This window comes from Tachyglossus aculeatus, chromosome 11 (assembly GCF_015852505.1).
Source record: "Tachyglossus aculeatus isolate mTacAcu1 chromosome 11, mTacAcu1.pri, whole genome shotgun sequence".
Lineage (NCBI taxonomy): Eukaryota > Metazoa > Chordata > Mammalia > Monotremata > Tachyglossidae > Tachyglossus > Tachyglossus aculeatus.
In genome coordinates, this window is record NC_052076.1 from 9,707,928 (window position 1) to 9,721,568 (window position 13,641).

Below are 13,641 nucleotides of genomic sequence, written 5' to 3' on the forward strand. Positions count from 1 at the left end.
GCGTGGAGATGTCAAGACTCTTGCGTCAACTTCAATCATCCCAAATTCACCCTTGTTATTAATTAACTATAGCATATAGTAAGCACTTACTTTGTGCCAAGCCCCATACTAAGCCCTGGGGTAGAAGATATGATTAAATGGATCACAATTAAAGGGGGAAGGAGAACAGGTATTGAATCCCTCTTTTACAGTTGAGGAAACTGAGGACCAGAGAAGTGAAGTGACTTGCCCAAGGTCACACAGCCAGGCAAGTGGCAGAGCTGGCATTAGAACCCAGATCCTCTGACTCCCAGGCCTGTTCTCTTTCCACTGGGCCACGCTGCTTCTCATAACTTGGTCTGTTATACAGTCCCTCCAGAGCTACAGACCAGCAAGACAAAGGTAAATTCTCCCTTGCCTTTGGCCGTGCAAAGAGGGAAAGGGAAAAGGACACAGTCAGCAAGGGCCGGGAGCGTAAGTCACAAAGATGTTTAAGACCACACAAAATTCCCTTGTTTCCTCTTCTGAAAGGGGAAAGCAGACTAGTCCAAGAGAGATGTCAGACCCCAAGCTAAATTCTCTCATTTGTCTCTCAGTCCCAGAGACTGGACACTGGCTCAGCCACAGTGAGGGTAAGGGACTCGATAAATGTGAATAAGCCCCTCCTGAAGAGTGGACCAAGATAAATCAATCAGTGGCATTTATTGAGTGCTTACTGTGTGCAAAGAAACAGTGCTTTGCACATAGTAAGCACTTAATAAATGCGATCATTATTATTATTATTACTAAAGAGATACCAGTTAATAAAGATGGTATTTGTTAAGCATTTACTATGGACCAGGCACTGTACTAATTGCTGGGGAGGATGCAAGCAAATCGGGTTGGACACAGTCCCTGTCCCATGTGGAGTTCACAGTCTCGATCCCCATTTTACAGATGAGGCAACTGAGGCACAGAGAAGTGAAGTAACTTGCCCAGGGTCACCAGTTGGTTTCACACCACAAAGCAGTAGTGAGGATGACGTTCGATCGGGGTAAATCATTCTGTAAGAATCTACACAACTAGCTGTCATTCATTTGTGATTTTAAGGTCCTTGTATCATCATGACAGAAGGGGAATGAAAACCTGGAAGGAAAGGGCCTCTTTATCTCGGGTTGCTCTGTGTTGACCGGAGCACGAATCAGCACAGATTTCTACAGCTGAAAAATCAGGAGCCGGCAGGACGAGTCACTTCCCCCCCACCCCCACCACTCTCTATTTGACTACTTACTCATGGACTGCTACTCTTTGGGATGTAGACTCAATCCCCTTACGTTCTTAGGTCAATGCAAGGTGGCAATCCAAGCCTAAGGAACCACATTCAGTTTTAATTTGCTCAATGACTGGGCTGGGGAGGGGAGGGGGCACCTGAAGAGGATGAGATGTGGACGCAAGTCCCCCTGATTGATTCTACAAACCTCACCCTCAGGTCAGAAAAGCCTATCAACACCTGAGGGTGGGGAAAGAGGAAGAAGGAAGGATGGGGAGAGGGGAAGATGGGGAAAGGGGATGATGGGAAGAGGGGGAGGGAGGACAGGGAGAGGGAAAGGGAGGCTATAAGCAGGAGGTACTCATAGCAGCACTGCCCTGCAGACCAATAATAATAACAGTATCTGTTAAGTGCTTTCCATGTGCCAAGCACTATACTAAGCACTGAGGTAGATACAAGATCATCAGGTCAGACAGAAGTCTGGCATTTACTGAGTGCCAACTGCGTGCCAAACACTGTTCTAAACTCTGGGGAGAGTACAATAGAATGAGCAGACACGATGCCTGCCCTCAAGTACATTATGAACATTTTGCGGGGGCGATGGAGTCTAAATTGAAACACCAACGAATCCCCACGCCACGCCCCAGCATCCGACAACCATCTCTACTGTCACTGCGTCGGGCCACTCCCAGAGAGAGAAACACAGACAGAAGGATGGTCCCTAGTTCTGCCATCGTGTAATGGAAAGAGCACAAGCCTGAGAGACAGAGGATCTGGGTTCTAACCCCTGTTCCTGCTGTATGACCTTAGACAAGTCACTGAACTTCTCTGTGCCTCAAATTTCTCATCTGTAGAATGGAGATTTAATAAGTTGTTCTCCCTCATACTTTGGCTGTGAGCCCTCTGTGGGGCAGGGACTATGTCCGATCTGATTATCCTGTACCCCAGCGCTTGGTTCGGTGCTTGGTATATAGTAACCGCTTAACACATACCACAATTACTACTGAAAATGTGCATTCAGACAGACTGAAGGCACTGGGGAGACCAAATCATGGGCAAAAAGAGACATAATGGGGAAAGAAGCCCAAAATACACACAGCACTCATGCAACATCAGATATGTGTTCTCAAAAAGTGCCCAGGAGATTCCAGACTGATCAAGCCAGGTAGGATCGATTTAAGAAGGTTCCCTGGAAGAGGTAACACCTCACTTTCCCTTTCCAAGTTACAGCCCCAAATCAGCCAAAGAGAAGTAACTAAGTAGTGTGGCCTAATGGAAAGAGCACAGGCCTGCGGGGGCAGAGGATTCGTTCATTCATTCAATTGTATTTATTGAGCGCTTACTGTGTGCAGAGCACTGTACTAAGCTCTTGGGAAGTACAAGTCGGCAACATATAGAGACAGTCCCTACCCAACAACGGGCTCACAGTCTAGAAGGGGGAGACAGACAACAAGATAAACCATGTAGACAGGTGTCAAAATCGCCAGAACAAATAGAATTAAAGCTCTATGCACATCATTAAAGCTGAGTTTTAATCCTGGCACCAAACTTTGCCTGTTGTGAGACCTTGAGCAATCTACTTAACTTCTTTGTGCCTCAGTTTTCACAACTGTAAAATCAGTATTCAATAACTTTCCTCCTCGCTACTTGGACTACAAGCCCCAAGTGGGATAGGGACAGGACAAGTCACTTAATTTCTCTGTGCCTCAGTTCCCTCATCTGTAAAATGGGGATTGAGACTGAGTTCCATTGTGGGACATGGACTGTGTCCACCCTGATTTGCTTGCATCTACCCCAGTGCTTAGTTATTATGATATTTGTTTAGCTCTTACTTTGTGTGAGGTATAGTATTAAGTGTTGAGGTGGAAACAAGCAAATCGGATTGGACATCTCAAATCCCCATTTTTGGATGAGAGAACTGAGGCATAAGAGAAGTGAAGTAACTTTCCCAAGGTCACAGAGCAGCCAAGTGGCAGATACGGGATTAGAACCCATGACCTTCTGACTCCTGATACAATGCCTGGCATCTCGTAAGCACTTAACAAATACCATAAAAAAGGTGGGGTGTGGGGGAGACTGTATTTGGCCTGATTAACTTAGAACAGTGTTTGGCATATAGTTAACGCTTAACAAATACCATAATTAAAATAAACTGAGGGCAGCCCACTCTCTGGACTGTGCAACCTGGCTGCCACAAAGCTACAGGGCCCCCTGAGTCTGAGGAGCTGCGAATGGGAAACACCAGAGATCCTGCACATAGTAGACACTCATCACACGACTGATGACCCTGGAAGAAAGCCACAAAACCAGGCCGCTCTACTGGCCAGCCACACCTGCTCTCCCCCAACAGCTGAGGACACTATTTCATGCCCCCACCACACACACACACACACACACACAAACACTCATTTCCCAGGAGGCCCTTTTCCTCTTCTGGTGCCCCCTCCCCTGGCTCCTCACTATCCAGGGGCTTCATTGGAGATTTTAACCCCTCAGGAAATTAGCGACCAGGTCTCTAAGAGGCAGGTTCTCTGGCCACCCCTGAGACGAGCAACTCCCGGACCCGGAGGCCACTGGCCCCCGCGCCGCCCCCCCGGATCAGACTAACTGACGTTTCCTGCCTGGAGCCCCCCATCGGCGTTCAGCCGCCCCACTCCACCCACACGGCGAAAGCAGAAGTCTGCAGTCCAGCCTGGAAAAAGGAGGCAGGCGGGGGGCTCCTCTGTGGCCACCCACCTCCTTCCGCTTTCATCAGTGGGAGGGAGATAGTGGGACAGCGCCAGGCGCCAGGGTGACCGAGGCAGGAGACGATAGGTCCAGGTTCCTAATGACTCATTCATTCAATCGTATTTATTGAGCGGTTCCTGTGTGTACTAAGCGCTTGGGAAGTACAAGTCTGCAACATATAGAGATGGTCCCTACCCAACAATGGGAAGTGCCCCTCCCCCAAGAAATCACTGGGTCTGACCACACCTGGCACAATCTCTGCCCTCAATGGCTTAGCCTACCCTGGCCCTGATCCTGCCTCCAATGACTAAAGCCAGAGTCTCCCCTGCCCAGCTGGACAGAACTGTTGCTCTTTCAGGCCAGCTGACCCATTGGCTCAATGTCAGTGATCCTGGTCCACGATTAGTGCTCAGGGAGAGTTTTCAAGGTTCCTCCCCACCCCAACAGGACTTGGCCGTCGATCACAATGAAAGCAAGGAAGAAGCCAACCAGCTGAGGAGTCTGCACATACCGAAGATTCCAATCTACATCTCCTGAATTTATGGAGGCATGGACGCATGGAAGGATGGGAGAATGGAGGGGATGGTAGGGGTGAGAGGTGGAAGGATGGAGGTTTTCACTGGGAAGGGCTCATGGGGAGTGGGATGTGGGGCAAGCAAAGGTCAGCAACACATAAATTCACACTTAAAAACCTACTTTAGTATTTCTAGCCTGCCTCCACAACATCTCCAGAATCCACCTTTTCCTCTCCTTCCAAACTGCCACCACATTAACTGAAACCGTCATTTCCCACCCTGATGACTGCATCAGCCTCATAACATCCTGTCTTTCCCTTCTCCAGTCCATACTTCACTCTGCTGCCTGGATCACTTTTCTGCAAAACCATCTCTGCACTCCTCAAAACATTCCAGTGGTTGCCCATCCACCTCCATACCAAACAGAAATTCCTCACCATCGCCTTCAAGGGACTTATTCAGCTCTCTCCCTCCTTCTTAACTTGGCTGATTTCCTACTACAATCCTCCCCGTACACTCCACTCCTACAATACCCACCTAGTATCTGTACATCCATCTCGTCTATCTGGCCACCGAATCCTTGCCCAAGTCCTCCCTCTGGCCTGGAATTCCCTCTCCGTTCATATCCAACAGTCCACAGCTCTCCTCACCTTCAAAACCCTCTTAAAATCACATCTCCAAGAGCCTTTCCCAGATTAAGCCCTCATTTCCCTTAACCACACTCTCTTGGTACAGTGCTCTGCACACAGTAAGTGTTCAATAAATATGACAATGAATGAATCCACTATGCACTTGACTGTGAACCCCATAAGTACTTTGCCACTCATCCCAGCCCCACAATCCTTCAGTAATATCTTATACTCTACTGTCGCCCCTCCCTAATCTATTTTCATGCCTGTCTCCTCCTGTAGACCGTAAACTTCTTGTGGGCAGGTATCAAGCCTACCAACTCTGTTATTCTGCACTTGCCCAAGTGAAGTGTTCTGTACACCGTAAGCATTCAGTAAATTCCTCTGATTGCCTGCCCACCGGAAAAATGATTCATTCAGCTCCAGGAGTAATTCGAAGGCTTTAATCTCACCAGAGATGGGATCTCTGGGAAGAATAGGAGACCTGCTCTTCGAATTTTCTTTGGGTCACAAGCCTGCATAGTCAGCCAATCAGAAAAGCCCAGGAAAGAGGCCTCCCAGGAGAGTTTTGGGAGCTTTGAGTGTTTTGAGTGGAGAGAGCACAGGATTGGGAGTCACGAGAGGTGAATTCTAATCCTGGCTCTACTGGTAACTTACAGTGTGTTCTTACACAACCGACAACCTCCCTGGGCCTTAGTGCCCACTCTGTAACTTGGAAAGCAGCATCTCTGCCCAGCTGGACAGAGACAGCATCAAAGAGATGCTGATTGTGGATGTGAAAGTCCCCCCAACATATATATACGTACATTTTTTTCTTACACACACACACACACACACACACACACACACACACCCACCCACCCCACCCCCCACCCCCGGTCCCTGATACCTCGGGGGGGTTTCCCCCATCATAACCACCCAACCTGTCCCAACAAAGATCATCTCATGAGTCAGGCTTCCCCCACCCCCAGGCTCCCACAGCAAGGAGGAACAAGTGCGGAGGCTCCAACAAGGATGGACGCTTTGAGGTCCCCTGGCGTCAGAACCAGCCGCTGACCAAGGGGCCAGTCCAGGGAGTCGGGGAGGGCCTATGCAGCTTGCAGGGGAGGGGCGACAGTGGGGTGAGGCAGCTCCGCGGCTGCTTCTTTGAAGTTAAAGCATGGGTTCTGGTGGCCCCTGTAGAGTGCACACTTCTGGCCTCTCTGCCTGCCGGTCACTGGGGCACCCAAGGCCTGCCTGTCTTCCTCCAGACCCACCCTGACAGTATTAGGGGTGGGGTCAGTGTGAGCCCAAAGCTTCCTCGAGCTTTGGTGGTGGCAGCCAGGATGGGGGGAGGAGGGGCAAGGGCAGCCTGACTCATCCCGCCCCAGTGACCAGTGACCAGACTCTACTAGGAGCCCAAGAGCAGTAGATTGGCCTCTCCCAGCAAGGTTCTGGACCAACCACATCTGGCCTGGTCCCTTCCCAGTGTTCCCAGCTGGGCCCACTCACACAAGGGACTGTCCCTCAGGAGCAAAGCTCAGACCCACGGGGAGAGGTACCCCGAAACCCTCTTCCTAAACAAAGAAGCCCCCCACCCAGTTCCAAACCTCCCTTAAAGGAGAACCCCAGATGAAAACCCCACAGTAAGCTCTCAATAAATGAATGAATGACTGTTCCACACTGCCCTAGCTCAGCTGGGGGAGAAGTCAAGGAGCTCCAAGGAAGGAAAATCGGTTCCCACCCGCAGCAGACACTGCACCTACTCCCTGTTTTCCAAGGGCTCAAGGTCTGGTTTCAGCCTGTCACATGGAGGGAGTCCAGCCAAGGGTCATCCTGCCCAAGACCCAGCAGCCCCCCCAGTGCTCTTCTGGGAAAGATGGAGAGGGAATGGGTCAGGTGTCCGGTGCCAGTACTGGTGTCCACAGCAGATGGAGGTAGCTGGTAATTCCACCACTACCCCAGGCACCAGCATCATCCCAGGCCACTGGCTGTTCCCAAGTCCCTCCCATGGCCCTCTCATTCATCGATTATCCCCCAACCCCACGGACACACCGGTGGGTCTCACCCCCATTGGACAGGCAGGGAGATGGAGACCAAGTGCAGAGGAACTGGAGCGGTGGCTGAGGGGAGATAAGACAGTAAGTTACTGAAAACATGATGCCCCGGGTTAGATTTTGCAGTAAGATCAAAGATAACACTACATTTGAGAGACTAGACTGTGAGCCTGTTGTTGGGTAGGGACCGTCTCTATATGTTGCTAACTTGTACTTCCAAGCGCTTAGTACAGTGCTCTGCACACAGTAAGCACTCAATAAATATGATTGAATAAATGAGAGGGAGAGAAGGAGAGAGGGAGAAAGTTGGGGGAGAGGGAGGGGAAGAGAGAGAAAAGAGGAGAGAGCAGAAATAGAGGGGAGTGAACTGGAGAGAGAAGCGGAAAGAGAAGGGACGAGAGGGGGCGAGGGAGAGGGGAATGTGGGGGAAAGAGAGGGAGAAAGGGGGAAAAGAGATAAGAGGGAGGGGAGAGACTCACACACCAGGAGAGTGGGAGGGAGAGAGAGCAAGGACTCCCCAACTGTGCCCATTTAATCTCATCTCATCTGGCAACAAAGGCTAATCCCAGTTTCTAGGGCCCTTTGAGCACCTCTGATGTAGCTCCTGTTAAGCTGGCACATTGCCAAAAGGTGACGCTGTGGTTTCCGGACTTCACATCTGACTGCCAACAGGCCTAACTGACATAGACCCACATATCTATCTATCTATCTCTGTCTCTCTCTCTCTCTCTCTCATTAAAACTTAAAGCTGCCTTCCCTATCAGACTATAGGCCCAGATCTTCCTTTCAAAACATGAGTCCTTGACAATGTCAGTCTCCAACATCTGTGCAGACAAAACAACTCCCTTCTGGTCCCATTGTTTAGCATCTGGCTGGGGTTTCCAGCAGAGCCCGGCCAACTCCATGGCCCTTGCTGCCCAGCGGTGGCCTGTGGTCCCAGGACCCTCCTTCCCTCCGTGGCCCCGGCAGCCTTCCGGGACCCGGCCGCTACTGCCGACCAGGAAGTGACAGAGGCCACAAGGTCCAGGAATCAGGGTGACGTTTGGGAGGCACAGTATAAATGAGAGCATGGGGCGGTGGGGTAGGGGTAGGGGGCATATGCTTTTCCCTGTGCCCCCAGAGCTTGGTGGAGGGCAGGGGCATGGAAAGGGATGTGTGTCTCCCCATTCAGGACCAAAGGCCAAACTGTGCCTTAAAGCCAGAGCATAAAGGATCGCCCCTGCCCCCCAACCCCACTGGGGCTGTACCTGATTCCTCAGGGTCTTCAGGTGGAGATAACCCAGGAGGCGGCCTGAGCCTTATTTCGGAGACCAAGGACGGTGGCGTTGGCGGCAGCTCCCTCAGATCCCGCAGCCCAGAGCCCCTCACAGCCGAAGCTGACAACAAGGAGATCCAGGACGGCCCAGCCAGCAGGAAAGGTTTTTCAAATGTCTTGGCTTCAAGAGGAACGGAGAGCGGGTGGGGGAGGAGAAAGGGAAACTTGCTGTGAATTCATTAAAAAAGGAGAACCTTGGCCGCCTCGGCAGGCAGAGCTGCCTACAGGCTTCCTGATTCTGAAGACCAAACCCGATGCAGAGTGGGGAGGGCAGGGGACAAGAAGGTGGGGGCGGGGGGATGGGCCTCGTCAGCCACCCGAGACCACCGCAGGCCTCGCATGGCATGGGGGCTGCCTAGGAGGAGGCGGCGGTGGGCAGGCGGCACTGTGTGGGAGGAGCCCCCCAGTCCAACAGGGCTCGACCCTGCCTCTGTGCATCATCTTACAGGATTTGCCGCGACAGGCCTCAGCCTGGTGAAGCCCTGGGCCCGCGACAGAAGGGAGCAATGGCAGTAGCTGGGCGTGGGCATGAAGGGTCAGCAGACCGTCCTCCTCGGACAACCTCCTTCCCAGCGTGCCCAAGGCCAGCAAGCGGTCCCAGCTCAGGACTCGTTGTGGTCCTCGGTATCCGGACCCCGGCCCGCTCCTTGGAACAGACGCCCTGGGACACGAAGGTAGTCAGGGAGCCAAGAGAAGTCAGGAGCCCAACAACAACTTAGAATAGCAACATGACATAGTGGATGAGCACAGGCTGGGGAATCAGAAAGTCATGGGTTTTAATCCTGCCTCCGCCACTTGTCTGCTCTGTAGCCTTGGGCAAGTCACTTCCCTTCTCTGTGACTCAGTTATCTCATCTGTAAAATGGGGAATAAGACCGTGAGCCTCATGTGGGACAGGGGCTGTCTCCAACCCGATTTGCTTGTCTCCACCTCAGTGCAGTGCCTGGCACATAGAAGGGCTTAAGAAATACCACAGTTATTATTATTAATAGCATGGACATGTGGAAAAAGCATGGGCCTGGGCACCAGAGGATAGGAGTTCTAATCCTGGCTCTGCCGCTTGTCTGCCTTAGGACCTTGGGCAGATCAATTAACTTCTCTGTGTCTCAGCTTCCTCCCCTGTAAAACAAGGAATCAGTGCCTATTCTCTTTCCTACTTAGACTGTGAGCCTCATGTGGAGCACGGACTATGCCTGACTCAATCTAACCCCAGTGCTTAGAACAGTGCTTGACATAGTAAGCACTTAACAAATGCCATAATAAAAATCGTAACAGTGGGTCTAGGGAATTGGGGCAGTGGAGATGCCCAAGGGCCTGGGGACCAGGCTTCCTCTACCTCCACCAGGTCAGGTCTTGGCACCCCCCGCCCCCACCTTCCTGCACAGCTGCCCCGAGCCCAGGGAGTCTCTATGACCACACACACATGGTCCGGGGCCTCCCCTTGCTTAAGTCTGGCTAACTCCACCTCAGGGGGCATACACAGTATTTTTTTTTCTTTCAATGCTATTTGTGAAGTGCTTACTTGATGTCAGGTATGGTACTAAGTGCTGGGTTAGATACAAGCTAATTAGGTTGGCCACAGTTCATGCCCCACATGGGGCTCACAATCAATTCCTACTTTCCAGATGAGGTAACTGAGGTCCAGAAAAGTGAAGTGACTTGCTCAAGGTCACAGAACAGACAAGTGGAGTAGCTGGGATTAGAACTCAGGTCCTTCTGATTCCTAGGCCCATGCTCTTTCCACTAGGCCACACTGCTTCTCTATTTATGTCCCAGTAGGGTCACTGGGGGCCTCAGCTGCTGCCACCATTCTGGCCGGGGCTGGTGAGACCCCCCACCCCACCCCGCCTTCCGCCATTCCCCCATATCCAGGCAGAGCCCTTGGAAACCTCATTCCAGGAAGGGATGGGATTCAGCCTCTTTATGGACTTGGCCAGCTCCCGTCCTCAAGGTTCAAGCTGAGCGAGCCAGGGGTCACTAGATTCCAACAGTGGGGCTCCAGGGATCCGGCCGGCCCAAGCCCCAATCAATCAATATTGGGTGGTAGAGATTGTCTCTATTTGTTGCCGAATTGTACTTTCCAAGCATTTAGTAATGTGCTCTGCACACAGTTTTGAATACTCAATTGAGTACTCAATTGAATTTATTGAGTGCTCACTGTGTGCAGAGCACTGCACCAAGTGCTTGGGAGAGTATGATATAACAATAAAACAGACACATTCCCTGCCTACAACAAGCTTACAGTCTAGAGGGGGAGACAAACATTAATATAAATAAATAAATTATGGATATGTACAGGAGTGCTGTGGGGTTGGGGTGGGGATGAATAGAGTCAGGGTGATGAAGAAGAGAATGGGGGAAAAGGAAAAGAGGTCTTAATCAGGGAAGGCCTCTTGGAGGAGAAATGCCTTCAATAAGGCTCTAAAGGAAGAGAGAGTAATTGTCTATTGGATATCAAGAGGGATGGCGTTCCAGGCCAGAGGCAGGATGTGGGCGAGAGGTCAGTGGTGAGATAGGCAAGATGGACGTAGTATAAATGAGACTGAAGCCCCCGCCCCAGGCTGGATCCCATCAGCGGAGCTCCAGGGCCTCAGGAGTGTGGCCAGCCCAAGGCGCAAAGCCCCCGCCAAAGGCCGACCATAGCCCAGCAGGCCCCAGTCCTGGCTGGTCTCCTTTCCTCCTCTCCTCTGACTTTCCAGAACCTTCTTTCTAGATATCAGAAGCTTCTGTGTCCCAATGAAACCAGGTCTGAGGGAAACCTGATCAACATAACAAACCAAACTCACAATCAGCACAGATCTTTGAGGGGACTTGAGCTTCAAAGCCAAAGCCAGCCAAAAATTTGGCCTTGGGTTTCACCTGGAACTTTTCGCTACCTAATCATGGCAATTATTAAATGCTTACTATGTGTTAAGCACTGGGGTAATTTAATATAAGTAAAATTAAACTAAAGTAATTTAAGCCTAACTCTCGCCCACAACTATAACAGATCAGACATAGATTAAAAATGAGACAACCGAATGTGTTTATTGGACTCTTCCTGTGTGCAGAGCACTATGCTAAGTGCTTGGGAGGGTACAATATAACAGTATAACAGACACATTCCCTTCCCACAATCAGCTTACCATCTAGAGGGGACATTCATGCATTCATTCAATCGTATTTATTGAGCGCTTACTGTGTGCAGAGCACTGTACTAAGCACTTGGGAAGTACAAGTTGGCAACATATAGAGACGGTCCCTACCCAACAGCGGGCTCACAGTCTAGACGGGGGAGACAGACAACAAAACAAAATGTATAATTCTTCTCGGTATTCTTTTTCCCAGGGCTTATGATAGTGATCTATACACAATAGGTGCTTATTAAATACTATTATTAGTAACTGATAATACTTGCAGCATTTGTTGAATGCTATGTGCTGAAAGCACTAGGATCGACCTAGGATAACCAAATCCAACAACAGTCCCTGTCCCACAGTCTAAGGGAAGAAGAATAAGCATTGAATACTCATTTTTCAGTTAAGGAAACTGAGGCACAGAGAAGTTACATGATTTGCCCAAGGTCACAAAGCCGGTAATTGGCAGAGCCCGGATTAGAACTGAGGTCTCCTAACATCCAGTCCTGAGAACTTCAGTAAGCGGTGTTTCCTCCTTTGCCCACTGAAGCTCAAGATGAGGATTCAGTCAGTCAATCAACGGTATTTATTGAGTGCTTAGAATGAGCAGAGCCCAGTACACATGTTCCCCACCCACAGGGAGTTTACATAGTCCCATGTGACCCTGGGGTGGGCGTGGGGGAGGGGGGTCCTCCTCCAACCCCAGAATAATGCTGAGAAAATTCTCAGTTGGGAGAATGACAGCTCTTCCATTCGGCCCAGTCTATCTGGGAGGCGGGCCAAGTCACCAGGGCAGGCGTTGTTTCTGCCAGCTGTGACCACCCAGAAACAGAACAGTGTTTACCTAAGGGAAGCCTGACCCTTTCCAGTTCCCAACCAAAACAGACTCACCCCGAAAAGCCCACGTTTTCTCCCTGGCTCTCTGGGGTGGCATCAGCAGCCAAGGCTCCCAGCTCAGTGCCGGAAAACCACCAGAAAGTCCAATCGGATGGTGACTACAGGGAAATAATTCCTGGGTAAAACCCAGCCGGAAGCCCACTGTCTAACTGCTTAGTACAGTGCTCTGCACACAGCAACTGCTCATTAAACAACAGTGACTCCCTAAACTCTAAATTTGAAATCGGGGTGCTGAACGGAATTGGTTTAGGCTCTCAGCAGAGCTCAAGCCCAAACTGGGTCCTCTCAACTGGGTGTGCTGGACATTTCCCGCTTCCTCATTCAAATGGGCTGACTGTTCAGGTTGCCGAGATTCCAATCCTAGGACTATGGAGAGGGGGATCTGGGAGCTGAAATCCCGATAGGGAGCATCCAGGAAACTCACAGCAGACCTGAACCCAGTCTAATTCCACTAGTGCTTAGTACAGTGCTTGGCACATGTCTACGTAGTTTACTCTCACAAGTGCAAAGTAGAGTGCTCTGCCCACAGTCAGTGCTCACCAAGTACCACTGATAGACTGATTGGTCTGACAAGTGCTCACTAGTCACAAGGTGCCAGGGAGTGGGGGGGGGATGTGGCTTTATTTGATACCCTGAATGCCCTTCAGGGGGTATCCTGATTGGGGCTCCGCTCCACCTGGCATCCACTCCAATGGAAAACCAGCCTCCCACACGCTAACCTACTCAATCCCAGGAAGCAGAAAGTGGGAGAGACAACCAAGAGGATCCCACTGTAACTGGTTGTATTGTAGCTACCCCAGCACTCAGTGCAGTGCTTGGCACACAGCATGCACTTAAATACGATGAGAAGCATCACCGTCTGTTAGATAGAGCACGGGCCTGGGAGTTAGAGGGACTTGGGTTCTAATCCCAACTCTGCCACTTACCCTTTGTGTGACCCTGGGCAAGTCAGTTAACTTCTCTGTGCCTCGGTTCCCTCATATGTAAAATGGGGATTAAGACTGAGAGTCCCACGTGGGACATGGACTGTGTTGAAACTGATTAGCTTATAATAATAATCAGCGAGCTATTTGTTAAGCATTTAATATGTGCCAGGCACTGTACTAAGCGCTGGGGTGGATACAAACAAATTGGGTTGGACACAGTCCCTGTCCCACGTGGGGCTCACAGTCTCGATCC

General features: G+C 50.7%; 1 protein-coding gene across 2 annotated transcripts in view; it reads right to left on the reverse strand.

Annotated features, from left to right (window-relative positions):
- Positions 1-8,565, reverse strand: part of ADCY7 (adenylate cyclase 7) — a 55,999-nt gene extending 47,434 nt beyond the window's left edge. For both annotated transcript variants that reach the window (XM_038753760.1, XM_038753759.1), the window contains exon 1: positions 8,383-8,565. The gene's annotated coding sequence lies outside the window, so the exon portion shown is untranslated. The remainder of the gene's footprint in view (positions 1-8,382) is intronic.
- Between the last annotated feature and the right edge of the window lie 5,076 nt (positions 8,566-13,641).